The 15,000-nt window shown below is 36.8% G+C and overlaps 1 protein-coding gene across 3 annotated transcripts in view; it reads right to left on the minus strand.

Annotated features, from left to right (window-relative positions):
- LOC106877481 (heparan sulfate glucosamine 3-O-sulfotransferase 5) overlaps nt 1-15,000 on the minus strand; it is a 470,569-nt gene that overhangs the window by 389,651 nt on the left and 65,918 nt on the right. The window lies entirely within an intron of this gene.

The following is a 15,000-nucleotide window of genomic DNA, read 5'->3' on the forward strand; positions in this document are numbered from 1 at the left end:
CAAGGTGGTGCTCCAGCCTGGCCACAATCTAGTGACTGAAACTTAGATGTACATATATAAACATAGACATATGTATACACACATACATACATACACACACATATGTATATATATGCACACATATACATATACACACGTATGTATACATACACACACATATATATATGAGTGCATGTATGTTGATGTATATGAACATGTGCACAGAAACCTCTTTCTCTCTCTATATATATATACATTGCACAAACACACACACCTGTCCATATGTAAGGTTACTGATATATGTGTGTGTGTGTGTGTGCGTCTGTGTGTGTGTATATAAGCATGTGTTTACGTGTGTGCATGTGTGTGTTTGCATGTGTATGTTTGCATGTGTGCCTGTGTGTGTGTGTGTGTGTGTGCATGTGTGTGTGCATGTGTGTGTATTGGTGTCTGTGCATATATGGGTGTGTGTATGTGTGAGTGAGTGCTTATGGGTGCGTGTGTGTTAATGGGTGCATGTGTATGTATGTGTGTGTGCATATCTGTGCGTGTATGCGCATGTGTTTGCATGTGTATGTATATGTGTGTACATGTGTGTGTGTGCATGTGTGTGTACATGTGTGTGTGTGCATGTGTGTGTATGGGTGTGTGTGTATGGGTGTGTGTGTATGGGTTTGTGTCTGTATGGGTGTGGGTGTGTATGGGTGTGTGTATGGGTGCGTATGTGTATGGGTGCGTGTGTGTATGGGTGTGTGTGTGTATGGGTGTGTGTGCGTATGAGTGTGTGTGTGTGTCCGTGTGCATGTGTGTGTGTGCACGTGTGTGTAAGTGCGCATGTGTGTGTGTATAGGTGTGTGAGTGTTTATGGGTGTGTGTGCATGTATGAGTGTGTGTTTCTGGTTCCATTTTCTCACACTTGGTCATTTATTCTTAATGAGTGAATTACAGAGAGACAAGTTATTGAGATTCATACGTTGCCATGTGGGAATTCTCTCAACCTGGCACTTATCTCTTTATCAGTTTTTATTTCAGTGCTTTTCATCAAAACACCTTAATTCAACTCTGCCCCTTTTTACTTAATTATCAGATAAATCTACCAGGTTCTTCTGACAAAATTACCTGGGTTCATTCAACGAAGGAAAGACTGCAATTTGAGAAAAAAGAAGGTTCTTATTATTCCGTGTTTTAACATTTCATATAATAACAGTTTCTGCTAAGACCTGAATTTTTTTTTATTGTTTTACTTGCTTTAGTCATTTGACTGTGGCCATGCTGGAGCACTGCCTTTAGTCGAGCAAATCAACCCCGGGACTTATTCTTTGTAAGCCTAGTATTTATTCTATTGGTCTCTTTTGCGAAAACAAGTTACAGGGACGTACACACGCGAATATTGGTCGTCAAGCAATGATGGCGGAACAAACACAAACACATACACACACACGACAGGCTTCTTTCAGTTTCCGTCTACCAAATTCACTCACAAGGCTTCAGTCAGCCCGAGGCTATAGTAGAAGACACTTGCCCAAGGTGCCACAGAGTGGAACTGAATCCAGAACGATGTGGTTGGGAAGCAAGCTTCTTAACACATACTCATGCCTACGCCTATAATTCTTTTTTTTTCTGGTAGGTATATGTCAATTGCATTGACCCCAGTACACAACTGGTACTTAATTTGTCGACCCCGAAAGGATGAAAGGCAAAGTCAACCTTGGCGTTCTGGGTTCAGTTCCACTGTTGTGGCACCTTGGGCAAGTGTCTTCTACTATAGCCTCGGGCTGGCCTTGTGAGTGAATACGGTAGATGGAAACTGAAAGAAGCCTGTCATATATATATATATATATATGTGTGTGTGTGTGTGTGTGTGTGTGTGTGTGTGTGTATATATACGTGTGTGTGCGTGTGTGTGTGTGTTTGGGTGTCTGTTTTTGTCCCCTGAACCTTCGCTTGACAACCGATGCTGGTGTGTTTATGCCCCCATAAGCTAGCGGTTCGGCAAAAGAGACTGATGGAATAAGTACTAAGCTTGAAAGGAATATGTCCTGGGGCCGATTTGCTCAACTAAAGGTGGTGCTCAAGCATGGCCGCAGTCAAATGACTGAAACAATTAAAAGAATAAAAGAATAAAGAATAATGACTTAGTTTGGAAATGAATGAGTAAAAAGGCAAAGGCTATGATATGATTCTCCACAGATTGCTCTGCTAAAGGCACCAAAAGTGCCAAGAGGTGGAATTAGAGCAAGCAGCAGAAACCGAAAATGGCTGAGGAATTTTGTAATTCCAAAATTTCATAGAAACTAAACTTTGATATTTAACAACAGAAATTGTTGTAAGAAACGGCAAGAATTGTCAGTGGCAGTTGTTTGTTTGAGATAATGTCACAAGGAAACTGCTTGATACTTAAGTAAATCCAAAATTAGTTTTGGTAGATCTACCCTGATCGGATCAAGTTGAAATTCACTCCTGATTCCTATGGTAAATCCAATGAGGTTTGGCATTCGGAATTATTTCTTTTCAAAGTGATTGACGGAATGGAAGTAATGTTTGTGGTTAGAATCATAATACCTTGAGTCAGTCATGGTGGTTGTTGTAATTCTGTCAAAGACACACACCCCAAATCTCTATTCTCTCTCTCTCACCCTCTCTCTCTCTTTCTCATGCACACACACACACACACACACACACACACATACATATCGGTACATGCATATAGATATACATATGTACATATACATATGTACACACACGTATGTATACACATACATACACATGCGTATGTACTCATACACATGTACGTACAAACACACACATGCATGAATGTATCCATACACACACACGTATCAATAGAATATACATACCGACATGCATATACATGTACATACCCACATACATCCACACACATGTACGTACATGTATATACACACACATATACATACACACATATGTATCAGTACATATACACACACATGTACATACATATGTACACGTTTGTATGTCTGTATGTATACATACACACGTACACATACACACACTCTGTACACATACACACACTCTGTACACATACACACACACATGTACACACACACATGCATACACTCACACATATATTGTCTTCAAAATGACTGTCATAACAGGACAATATTTGTACATCCATTACAGATATCATACACATAAAGATATACAAACCTCTGTCTCATGTACATCATAAGATATCACATACAGGAGTGGCTGTGTGGTAAGTAGCTTGCTTACCAACCACATGGTCCTGGGTTCAGTCCCACTGCCTGGCACCTTGGGCAAGTGTCTTCTACTGAAGCCTCGGGCTGACCAAAGCCTTGCGAGTGGATTTGGTAGATGGAAACTGGAAGAAGCCCTTCGTATATGTATATATATATAAGTTTATGTATGTGTGTGTATATGTTTGTATGTCTGTTTGTCCCCCCCAGCATCACTTGACAACTGATGCTGGTGTGTTTACGTCCTTGTAACTTAGCGGTTCAGCAAACCGCTTACAAAGAATAAGCTCTGGGATCGATTTGTTCAACTATAAAGGCGATGCTCCAGCATGGCCACAGTCAAATGACTGAAACAAGTAAAAGAGTAAAAGAATATGGAGATTTCTATATATATCTTGCAAAAACAATTTGAAAAGCAAAGTCAACCTCGGCAGAATTTGAACTCAGAATGGAAACACAGCATTATGCCTGGCGTCTAACGATTCTGCTATCTCACCACCTTCATAATGATGACGATAGTAATAAAGATTTCTTTTTTTGGCACAAGGCCGGAAATTTCAGAGAAGGATGTAAGGTGATTACATCGAATCCCAGGGTTCAATTGGTGCTTATTTAATCAAATCTGAAAGGATGAATGACTAATTCAACCTCAGCAGAATTTGAACTCCAGACATAAGGATGCATGAAATGCTGTCAAACATTTTGCCCAGAGTGCTAATGATTCCGCCAGCTTGCCAGGCACATGCCAAAAAAGGTCACAGAAAATGAGAAAGCAACCATACTATGGGATATACCAATACACACAGATAGAGAAATTAAGGCCAATAGGTCAGATATAGTTGTCAGAGATCACGAAGAAAAAAAATGCTTTTTAATTGATGTATCAATACCAACAGATGACAATGATTCTCTAAAAGAAATGGAGAGACTTTCAAAATACAAAGACCTGGAAATAGAGGTAACTCGAATGTGGAATCTAAAAGCAGAAACAATACCTATCAACTAGGTACGATAAAAAAAATATTCAAACAAATACATAACAAAAACACCAGGACTTACAAATATATATAACATACAGAACATAGCACTACTGGGCACTGCACACATCCTACGCAAAACACTTCCAATACAGTAACCATAAGAGCATCACAGCAAACCACAGCACATACCAAAGGCACACAGAGCTGTGCTCGGTAGTGAAGTGAAAGCACCTGATAAAAATAAGACTACTGAATAATAGTAGTTATAATAATAATAGTAATAATAATAATAATAATAATAATAACAATAATGATAATAATAATAACTTTTACTATAGGCACAAGGCCTGAAATTTTGGGGAGGGAACTAGTTGATTACATTCATCCCAGTGTTTCACTGGTATTTATTTTATCAACCCTGAAAAGATGAGAGGCAAAGTTGACCTCGGTGGAATTTGAACTCACAACGTAGTAACGGGCAAAATACTGCTAAGCATTTCGTCCAGTGCTTGAACAATTCTGCTACTTCACCACCTTAAATAATAATAATGGTGATGATGATAATAGTAATAGTAATAGGTGCAGGAGTGGCTGTGTGGTAAGTAGCTTGCTTACCAACCACATGGTTCTGGGTTCAGTCCCACTGCGTGGCATCTTGGGCAAATGTCTTCTACTATAGCCTCGGGCCGACCAATGCCTTGTGAGTGGATTTGGTAGACGGAAACTGAAAGAAGCTCATTGTATATATGTATATATATATATATATATATATGTGTGTGTGTGTGTTTGTGTGTCTGTGTTTGTCCCCCCAACACCGCTTGACAACCGATGGTGGTGTGTTTACATCCCCGTAACTTAGTGGTTCAGCAAAAAGAGACCGATAGAATAAGTACTAGGCTTACAAAGAATAAGTCCCGGGGTCGATTTGCTCAACTAAAGGCGGTGCTCCAGCATGGCCGCAGTCAAATGACTGAAACAAGTAAAAGAGTAAAGAGTAACAGAGTAATAGTAATAATAATAATGATGATGATGATGATAATAGTAATAATTATGATGATGATAACAACAACAACATTACAGTACATGAACACTTGATAATACTGAATTTATGTAAGACCAGAAGACATCATTAAGGTTCCTATATAAACGAAAAATATATAAGTGGATACAAAGAATCTCATTCATTCCTCTTAGATTCCTTCCAAAATAGAAACGGGTCATGTTTATGTATAAAAAAAACAACAACAAAATAAACCCCACATAACTAAAGAAAAGTTTAAAAAAAAAAAAAGAAATTTTAAACAGTTATTCATTGACCATTTCACAATCCCACTTCTGTACGGATGCACAATATGGTCCCCAAGAAAGTGGCTTGGGTTAAATAAATATTATTTCTTTCATGAAAGCTTGTCTTATGATATAAGCTTCCATCACACGTTATTGAGACAGGGGCCCGGTAGTGGTGGTGGTGGTTGTGGTGGCGGTGGTGATGGGGGATATGGTAAAAGTTAAACATTGTTTTAACGGAATTTATGGCATATCTATAAATGACAGAATACCGTGTTTGTAAACATTAAAGCAAATTTCAAGCAATTAGGGAGATTATTAGTAGCTATCTCATGCTGAGAGTGTGTATATGTGTATGCCTGTGTGTGTGTATGTATATATATATATATATATATATATATATATGTGTGTGTGTGTGTGTGTGTGTGTGTGTGTGTGTGTATATGTGATTCAGTATGTATATACAGGTGTGTATTTTTGTGTGTGTATCATATACATTATCCCATGATAGTCAAACTATACTGAAAATTAGGGGATAAATTTTGCACACAGTAATGTGTGTGTGTGTGTGTGTGTGTGTGTGTGTGTGTGTGTGTGTGTGTGTGTGTGTCTGATAGGCATAGGAGTGGTTGTGTTGTTATGAAGCTTGCTTCCCAACTATATAGTTTCAGGTTCAGTCCCAATGCGTAGTACTTTGGGCATATGTTTCCTACCAGAGCTCCAAGTTGACCAAAGCCTTCCGAGCAGACTGAAAGAAGCCTGTCGTATACATATATAGGTGAACACTGAGCTGCCATAACTGATGAGGCAACGGAAATTGTTGAAACTGATGTCAGTCTTAAGAATTCTTGGTCGGCATTTTTCGGACAATTATGTCCCTGCTAGTGTATATGATTTCATCCATGTGCATTAACTACAACACGAGAGTATTTTAGCTCTTATTTCTAGCAATGTAGGTGTTTTTTTAACACCCGAGTCACATTTAATGACAATTATAACTCTTCTTTTTGGTGAAGCATTGCAAACTGCTGTTTAATTTTATATATATATGTGTGTGTAACTGAATGTTTACAGGCTGATGTTTGTCGACTGTTTATCCTCTCCATTTTCTTATTTGCCTTATAAATCCTGGGTAAATTTCTGTTTTACCCCCACTCATACCTAGTATTCAATTGCAATACTGCCCTGCAATAGTTAGCACTTTGATATAAATATGTAGGTATACATCCAGTAGTGAACCATATTTGATGACCTGTGCCAGTGGAGCACTAACAGCACCGTCTGAGCGTGATCATTGCTAGAGCAGCTGTCTGGCTTTCATGCTAGTGGCCAGTATATAGCACCATTTGAGTGTGATCGTTACTAGTGTTGCCATACTGGCATTTGTGCTGGTGGTACATTAGAAAATCATTCGGGCAAGGTCGAGCGAGGTCGTTACCAGTGCCGCTGGACTGGCTCCTGTGCAGGTGGCACATACAAAACACCATTTTTGAGCGTGGCCATTGCCAGTACCGCCTGACTGGCCTTCGTGCCGGTGGCGCATAAAAGCACCCACTACACTCTCAGAATGGTTGGCGATAGGAAGGGCATCCAGCTGTAGAAACTCTGCCAAATCAGATTGGAGCCTGGTGCAGCCATCCGGTTCACCAGTCCTCAGTCAAATCGTCCAACCCATGCTAGCATGGAAAACAGACGTTAAATGACGATGATATATATATATATATATATATATATATATATATATATATATATATATATATATGGGAGAATATACAAATAATAACAACAGACGAGGACAGGTGGTGTAAATAACAAAAGGATGTATTAGTATGACGCTCGGGAATACGGAAAGTCTTTGACGTTTCGAGCTACGCTCTTCAACAGAAAGAATATGGAGACAAGGAGAAAAACACGGAGAAAAAAAAATTGAATCAACGGTCAATCATAATATATATATATATATATACGTACACACGCACATGCACACACACCAAAAAATTTAGGAAACCAGACTCCTGATCATAAAGCTTGAGTAAGACCTTTCATCCAATTTTTTTTAAATATTTAGAATAGAAAAAATAGAAAAATCTTTGATGCAGTATTGTATGATTTTAAAAGAATGACTTATTTTTCCATTTCAGTGGATAAATCATTAAAGTGGAAAATAATCATGGAAAAAGTCATTCTTTTTCACTTTTTCAAACACAAACACACACACAAACAAATACACACCTACATAATGCCTTATATAGATACATACATATATATATTATTATCAAGCAAGTAAACAAAGGTTGAAGTCACAAGTCAAGATGATCTTCACAATGTATTTGAGTCTCAGTACTGAATCACCCTCCATCAGAAAATGCTCACATATTAATCTGAAAAGCATTTTAACCCTTTTGTTACCATATTTCTGTTGAGATGCTCTGTGTTTCTTTCAATTAATTTTAAATATTACAAAGAATTTAGTAAAATAACTTAGTTATCATTAAGCTAGTGTTAGGAACATAAATTATGACTAAAGTGTGGTGGAATATTTTAATTCAGAACTTATGAAAACAAGACATTTATACTACAGATCCAGAGGTGGTTTCAGCCAGGTTGGTATCGAAAGGGTTAAAAATATCATGGTGACTTTAACTTTTTTGTTACCATATTTCTCTTGAGATGCTCTGTATTTCTTTCAATTTATTTTAAATATAACAAAGAATTTAATAAAATAACTTAGTTATCATTAAGCTAGTGTTAGGAACATAAATTGTGACTAAGGTTTGGTGGAATATTTTAATTCAGAACTTTTGAAAACAAGACATTTATACTACAGATCCAGAGGTGGTTTCAGCCGGTTTGGAATCGAAAGAGTTTAAGATATCATGGTGACTTTAACCCTTTTGTTATCATATTTCTCTTGAGATGCTCTGTGTTTCTTTCAATTAATTTTAAATATTTTAAAAGAATTTAGTAAAATAACTTAGTTATCATTCAGCTAGTGTTAGGAACATAAATTTGTAACTAAGGTTTGGTGGAATATTTTAATTCAAAACTTATGAAAACAAGACATTTGTACAAAAGAGCCAGAGTTGGTTTCAGCTGGGTTGGTATCAAAAGGGTTAAACATATAAGTGTGTGTGTGTATGCATGTGTGTGTGTGTGTGTGTGTGGCATAAACAATGGGCTTTAGATATTTCTTTATTTGTGCATTTCTGACTTACAGCTGTTTCTGATATATTTTTAGGTGCATTCATTGTTCTGATTGCTCAATGTGTGTATATTGATCAACTGAAAAATTAAATGGCCTGAACAAATGCCATCATTGTCAGAGCCCACGCACACACACACACACACACAGTGGAGCATCACTGACCCAGTCATTGATGTTCAATAAAGAACTTTTGATAGCTCATAATAATTATGATGATGATGACGATGATAATGATGATGGTGATGATGCATTATTATTATTATGAAATAAAAACATAAATAGTAAATCTAACAATGGTGTGTGTGTTTTTAATAGTGATATACTGACTCTGCCACTTGTTTGAGACTTCTCACACACACACACACACACACACACACTTTCACAACTAATCACTCGCCAAACAACTGCTGCGTCTTATGAATGCTTCCCCCCCCCTTTCTGTTGTTTGGTTTCTGCTTTACTCACATTTCGATTTTTGTTTTCTCCCAATATTTACAATGGAATTAAATGTTGAAAGAAAAAAAGGAGATGAAAAACACACCATGTCTGTTTGATTAAACACAGATCATTTCTAGCAGTCCATTTGCATGATAAACAAAAACAAACACACAAAAAAAGAAAACAAAAACAAAAAAAAAAAAGGAAAACAAACGTTGTTGGTTTTGAAAGCAAAATAAACCTTATGTGAGAGTGAACCACATTTGTGGCTGTGTGGTTAAGAACTTTGCTTCAAGCCATGTGGCTTAGGGTTCACACTCACTGTGCAGAACCTTGGCCAAGTGTCTACGACGATAGCCCTGGGCTGACCAAAACCTTCTGAGTGGATTTAGGATATGGAAACCCAAAACAGTCCCTGTCATCAAACATAAAAACTAATAAATGACACTTCACTTTGTCTTTCTACTGTTACTTCCATAGTTCTTTGGGACACACACGTGTGTATGTTTGCTTATTATATCAAAAGTTTGCCCCAGCCTGGCGTGTTCACAATTCTTATATTATGATTTTGTATATATATATATGTGTGTGTGTGTGTGTGTGTGTGTGTGTGTGTGTGTGTGTGTGTGTGTGTGTATGATATAAATAATATATATATATATGCATATTTATATACATGTACATACATATATATGTATATACACATGCATACTTGTACCAGTGGAGCACTAAGAGCACTGTCCGAGTGTGATCATTGCCAGAGCAGCTGTCTGGCTTCCGTGCTGGTGGCATGTAAATAGCACCATTTGAGTGTGATTGTTACCAGCGTTGCCTTACTGGACTGGCTGCTGTGCAGTTGGCATGTAAAAAACACCATTTTTAGCGTTGCCATTGCCAGTACTGCCTGATTGGCCCTTGTGCCGGTGGCACGTAAAAAGCACCCACTACACTCTCGGAGTGGTTGGCATTAGGAAGGGCATCCAGCTGTTGAAACTCTGCCAGATCAGATTGGAGTCTGGTGTAGCCATCTGGTTCACCAGTCCTCAGTCAAATCGTCCAACCCATGCTAGCATGGAAATCGGACGTTAAACGATGAGAGAGAGAGAGAGAGAGAGAGAGAGAAGAGAGAGAGAGAGAGAGAGAGAGAGAGAGAGAGAGAGAGATGGGTACAGGACATCAAAAACATAAACAACATGAAAAACAAGAACACGAAATACAAAAACATGAAAAACGAACTTTCTTTGCAAACAATGAAAGAAACAAATAGAAAAACAAGACAAGCAACATAAAGAACAATCCCTTCATCAGTTGTCCACTGTTTTGTCTACTCCACATTTCAAGCATTAGGACAGGATGCATCTTCATCAAAACAGTTACTCCCGCAAAGCAAATTAAATAAAATCTGGGATTTGCGGAGGCTCAAAGTTGGTATGTATATAAGAGTGTATAAAGATTTATACACAGAGAGAAGACCTTTCACAGGACTTCTTATATGCTAAAAAGAGCAGTTAAACTCAAACCACGAAAAAATAATTCTTACGGCATGCTGTTAATGGCACTCTTATATACAAAAATATTTTATGTCTTTTGACTTTTACTATACATGCAAACCACTGGTAATGGATTATTTTGATTTTTTGCCCTCGTAATTTACACAGCATATTTATAATACATGTTTATGGATTTGTTTTGTAAGATTCCTGAAGTGAAACCGTGTGTGGAAACAGATATTGTTATATTTTGGGATGGTCATCTTTTTTTTATGCACTGTATATTTGTTCCTCACTTCAGATTTATTTCTGTTCTTATTTTATGTCCATTGTCGCAAAGTCTTATGTTACACCTCCTGTGACCTCTTCAGCAACTCTCTATCCTACGTGTGTCTTCTTGTTCTGTTTAGTCCATTAAGAATGGAGATACATGGGGTACACACACACACACCATTGCCTTATCATGATATGATGCCCTAAAGGTGAGATGAAAGAGGGCTAATACAAAAAAAAGATGAAAGAATAAGATGAGATAGAGTTGTTGAAATGAAAAGAAAGAGCAAGGAAGATGAGATGAAATGCATGAAATGAAAGGAAGATGAGATGAGAAAATGATGGAATGAAAGAAATATGATGTTAGAAAGATAAGACCAAAGATGGGAAAGAGGATAAAATAAGATTTTAAAATGCTGAGATGAAAGAAAGATCAGATGATAAAACATAAGGAGAAAGGAAAGTGAGAAGAAATAATGCTGAGATGAAAGGATGAAATGAAAGATTAGATGAAAGAAAGATAATTGGAAAGGCAGATAAGATGACTGAATGATAAGATGAAAGAATCATAAGAGAATAAAGAAGAGAAACAATGAACAGATGAAAAAAAATGGATGAAAGAAAGATAAGGGGGGTTAAGATGAAAGGATGAAATGAAAGAGAAAAGAATATGAAGAAAGATAAGAGGAAAAAATTATAAGATGAAAGATGAAGATCAAATGACAGAAAAATAAGGTAAAAGAAAATGAAAGAAAAGATGAAAGTGAGATGAAAGGATGATAAGATAAAAGATGAAAGACTAAACAAAAGAGGGATAAGAGGAAAGAATAAGCACAATGAAAAATGAGGAGAGATAAGATGAAATGATGAAGTGAATGAAAGACAAGATGAAAGAAAAATAAAAAGAAAGATCTGAGGAAGAAAGATCAGGTGAAAGAAATATAAGATGAATGCAAAGCAATATTATATTAGGATAAGATGAAGTTAGAATGAAAAGAAGATGAGTTTAAAGAGAATCTTAAATATCAATAAGAAAAAATAGAATGGTTAAAAAAAAAAAATAGAAAAGAAAATTTAAATGAAACTGAATGAAACAATAAATAACTGAATGAAAAAAGAATGATGGAATTGCAAAAATGGTAAAGAAGAATCAAAATAAAGGGTGAAAAAAAATTAATGAATAAATATAGTGAAAAAAAGTAAAAAGAGAATAATTATAATAAAGTAGAAAAGATTGAAGAATGAAAATTACAATGAAATATAATAGGGAAAGATATAAAAAAAAGAAGGAAAAAGTTTTAAAAGACAGGGGGGGGGGGAGAGGAAGAAAGAGAATGAGAGAGAGAAGAAGAAGAGAAAGAGTGAAAGAGAAACAGAGGGGGGGAGAGGAACGATTAGAATAATGATGAAAAGATTGTATTATTTATCTGACCTGATCGTTTAGAATGAAAAAATAATTTTAAAAAATTAACGAAGTATCTTTGTATTTTTATTGAGGTTTTTGCAGAAGTTTTTTTTTTAGATTTTACTTTTAAAATGTTTGTTTTTTTTTTTGTTAATTTTGTTAAATTTTTTTTTTTTTTTTGAAATTCAGCAGAAAATTGATACAAAAGAAAAACAAAATTGAATAAATATAACAAAAAGACTGTGTATCTATGTGTGTATATATATATATATATATATATATACATTCACACACATAGACATATGTACCTATGATACATGTACATATGTATGTATATGTGTGAATGTGTGTGTGTGTGTGTGTGTGTGTGTGTGTGTGTGTACAAGAATGAAAGCAATTATCTTAATCACTTGCATCTCAACACACACACATATGCACAGATATACCGTACATGCACACACACAAATATACCAGTATATATGCATAAGTTTGTACACATACACACTCACACATATGAATATATATATATATATATATATATATTAACATCATTTTACATCCACTGTAGCTATCTATATATCTATATCTATCCCCATATCTACCTACATATATAAACAAGTTGACAGCGACTAAGTATAACCATTGCAGCTTCTTCAACTTGTGTTTGTGTATATACACATATATACACGCACACATACATACATATATATATATATATGTTACGCATACATAAAGACAAAACCAAAGCATGTATTCTACATAATCTAATCAACCAAAACTACATTTATAAAAAAATATATAGATATATAAAACTGTATGTATAAACTGTATAAAACTGGGTGTATATATAATGTATAAAAGTCAATATTTAAAGAGGAAAGTTAAACATTAAAATATATTTTGGTGGGTGTGCAGACAGCCTTGAATTATTGGAAGATGGAGGGACTGGGAATTGAACTAACAACCACCACCACCACTTTGATGGTTGCTACTACTACTACTATCACCACCACCACTATGATGGCTGCTGCTACTACTACCACCACCAAACTATCACTACAATCACCATTGCTAATATTACCACTACCATTTCAACTTTGATTCTTCACTTTCAGTACTAACCCTAACTTCCCCCAGCACCACCATACAACTACCACCAATACTATTATACACACTACCACCACTAATACCACAACATTATTGTCACCATCAACATCACCACAGTGGTTATTCCAACACTTCTACTATCAGTGTACTACGACCACAACCAATACTTTTTGATGGAAACAACCACTACCACCACTAACTGTACTACTACTACTACTACTACCACCACCATTACTACTACTACTACTACCACCACCACAACCACTACCACCACCATTACTACTACTATTACTACTACTACCACCACCACCACCATTACTACTACTATTACTACTACTACTACTACCACCACCATTACTACTACTACTACCACCACCACAACCACTACCACCACCATTACTACTACTATTACTATTACTACTACTATTACTATTACTACTACTACCACCACCACCACCATTACTACTACTACTACTACTACTACTACTACCACCACCACCACCACCATTACTACTACTACTACTACTACTACTACAACCACCACTATTACTACTACTACTACTACCACCACCGCCACTACCACCACCACCTCTATTACCATTACTACTATTACCACAACCATCACTGACATTACATCACTATATCCCATCACCTCATACTAACATATTTAATATGACACTACTTCCAACTATCACCACTACGACGACAATATTATCTTCACTCTTCTGCCACTACTACTCACCACTACCACCGCCACCGCCACCACCACAACAACGACTGTACCCCCACCTTGCTGCCATCCCCATCACACTACAGTGATACCCTGCTCTACCACCACTACTACTACGGCAGTACCTCCACCCTGCCACCCCTCATCAACCATACTACAACGTTACTCCACCACCCACCATCTCCATCACCACAACAACAGTACTCCCCACCCCCACCCTGTTACGATAGTACCCCACCCACCCACCCATCTACCATTTGCCCTGTTTCTGCCTTTTTTGTTTTTTTAAAAAATCAATTTGAATTAAAGATGACAACAGTGGGAACTGTTAACATTGTTTAGTGGAGTCAAACATTAGTAAACAACAACTACTACTACTACTACTACTACTGCGCCTACTACTACTACTACTACTACTACTATTACTACTACTACTACTACTGCTACTACTACTACTACTACCACTGCTTCTACTATTACTACTACTACTACTGCTCCTACTATTGCTACTACTACTACTACTGCTCCTCCTCCTCCTCCTCCTCCTACTACTACTGCTGCTGCTGCTGCTCCTACTACTACTACTACTACTACTACTATTTACAAGAGTAATGGCATCATCATCATTATCACCATGATAGACATCAACTGCAGCAGCCATTACCACCACCACCACCACCATCACCATCATCATCATCATATGCAATAATAACAGCAATGATATTGGTTTCAAATTTTGGCACAAGGCCAGCAATTTCAGGGGTGGGGGGTGGAATAAGTCGATTACATCGACCCTGGTACTCAACTGGTACTTATTTTATTGACCCCAAAAGGATGAAAGGCAAAGTCAACCTTGGTGGAATTTGAACTCAG

The sequence above is a fragment of the Octopus bimaculoides genome, chromosome 10 (genome assembly GCF_046866305.1).
Source record: "Octopus bimaculoides isolate indiv1 chromosome 10, ASM4686630v1, whole genome shotgun sequence".
In the NCBI taxonomy this organism is placed as follows: domain Eukaryota; kingdom Metazoa; phylum Mollusca; class Cephalopoda; order Octopoda; family Octopodidae; genus Octopus; species Octopus bimaculoides.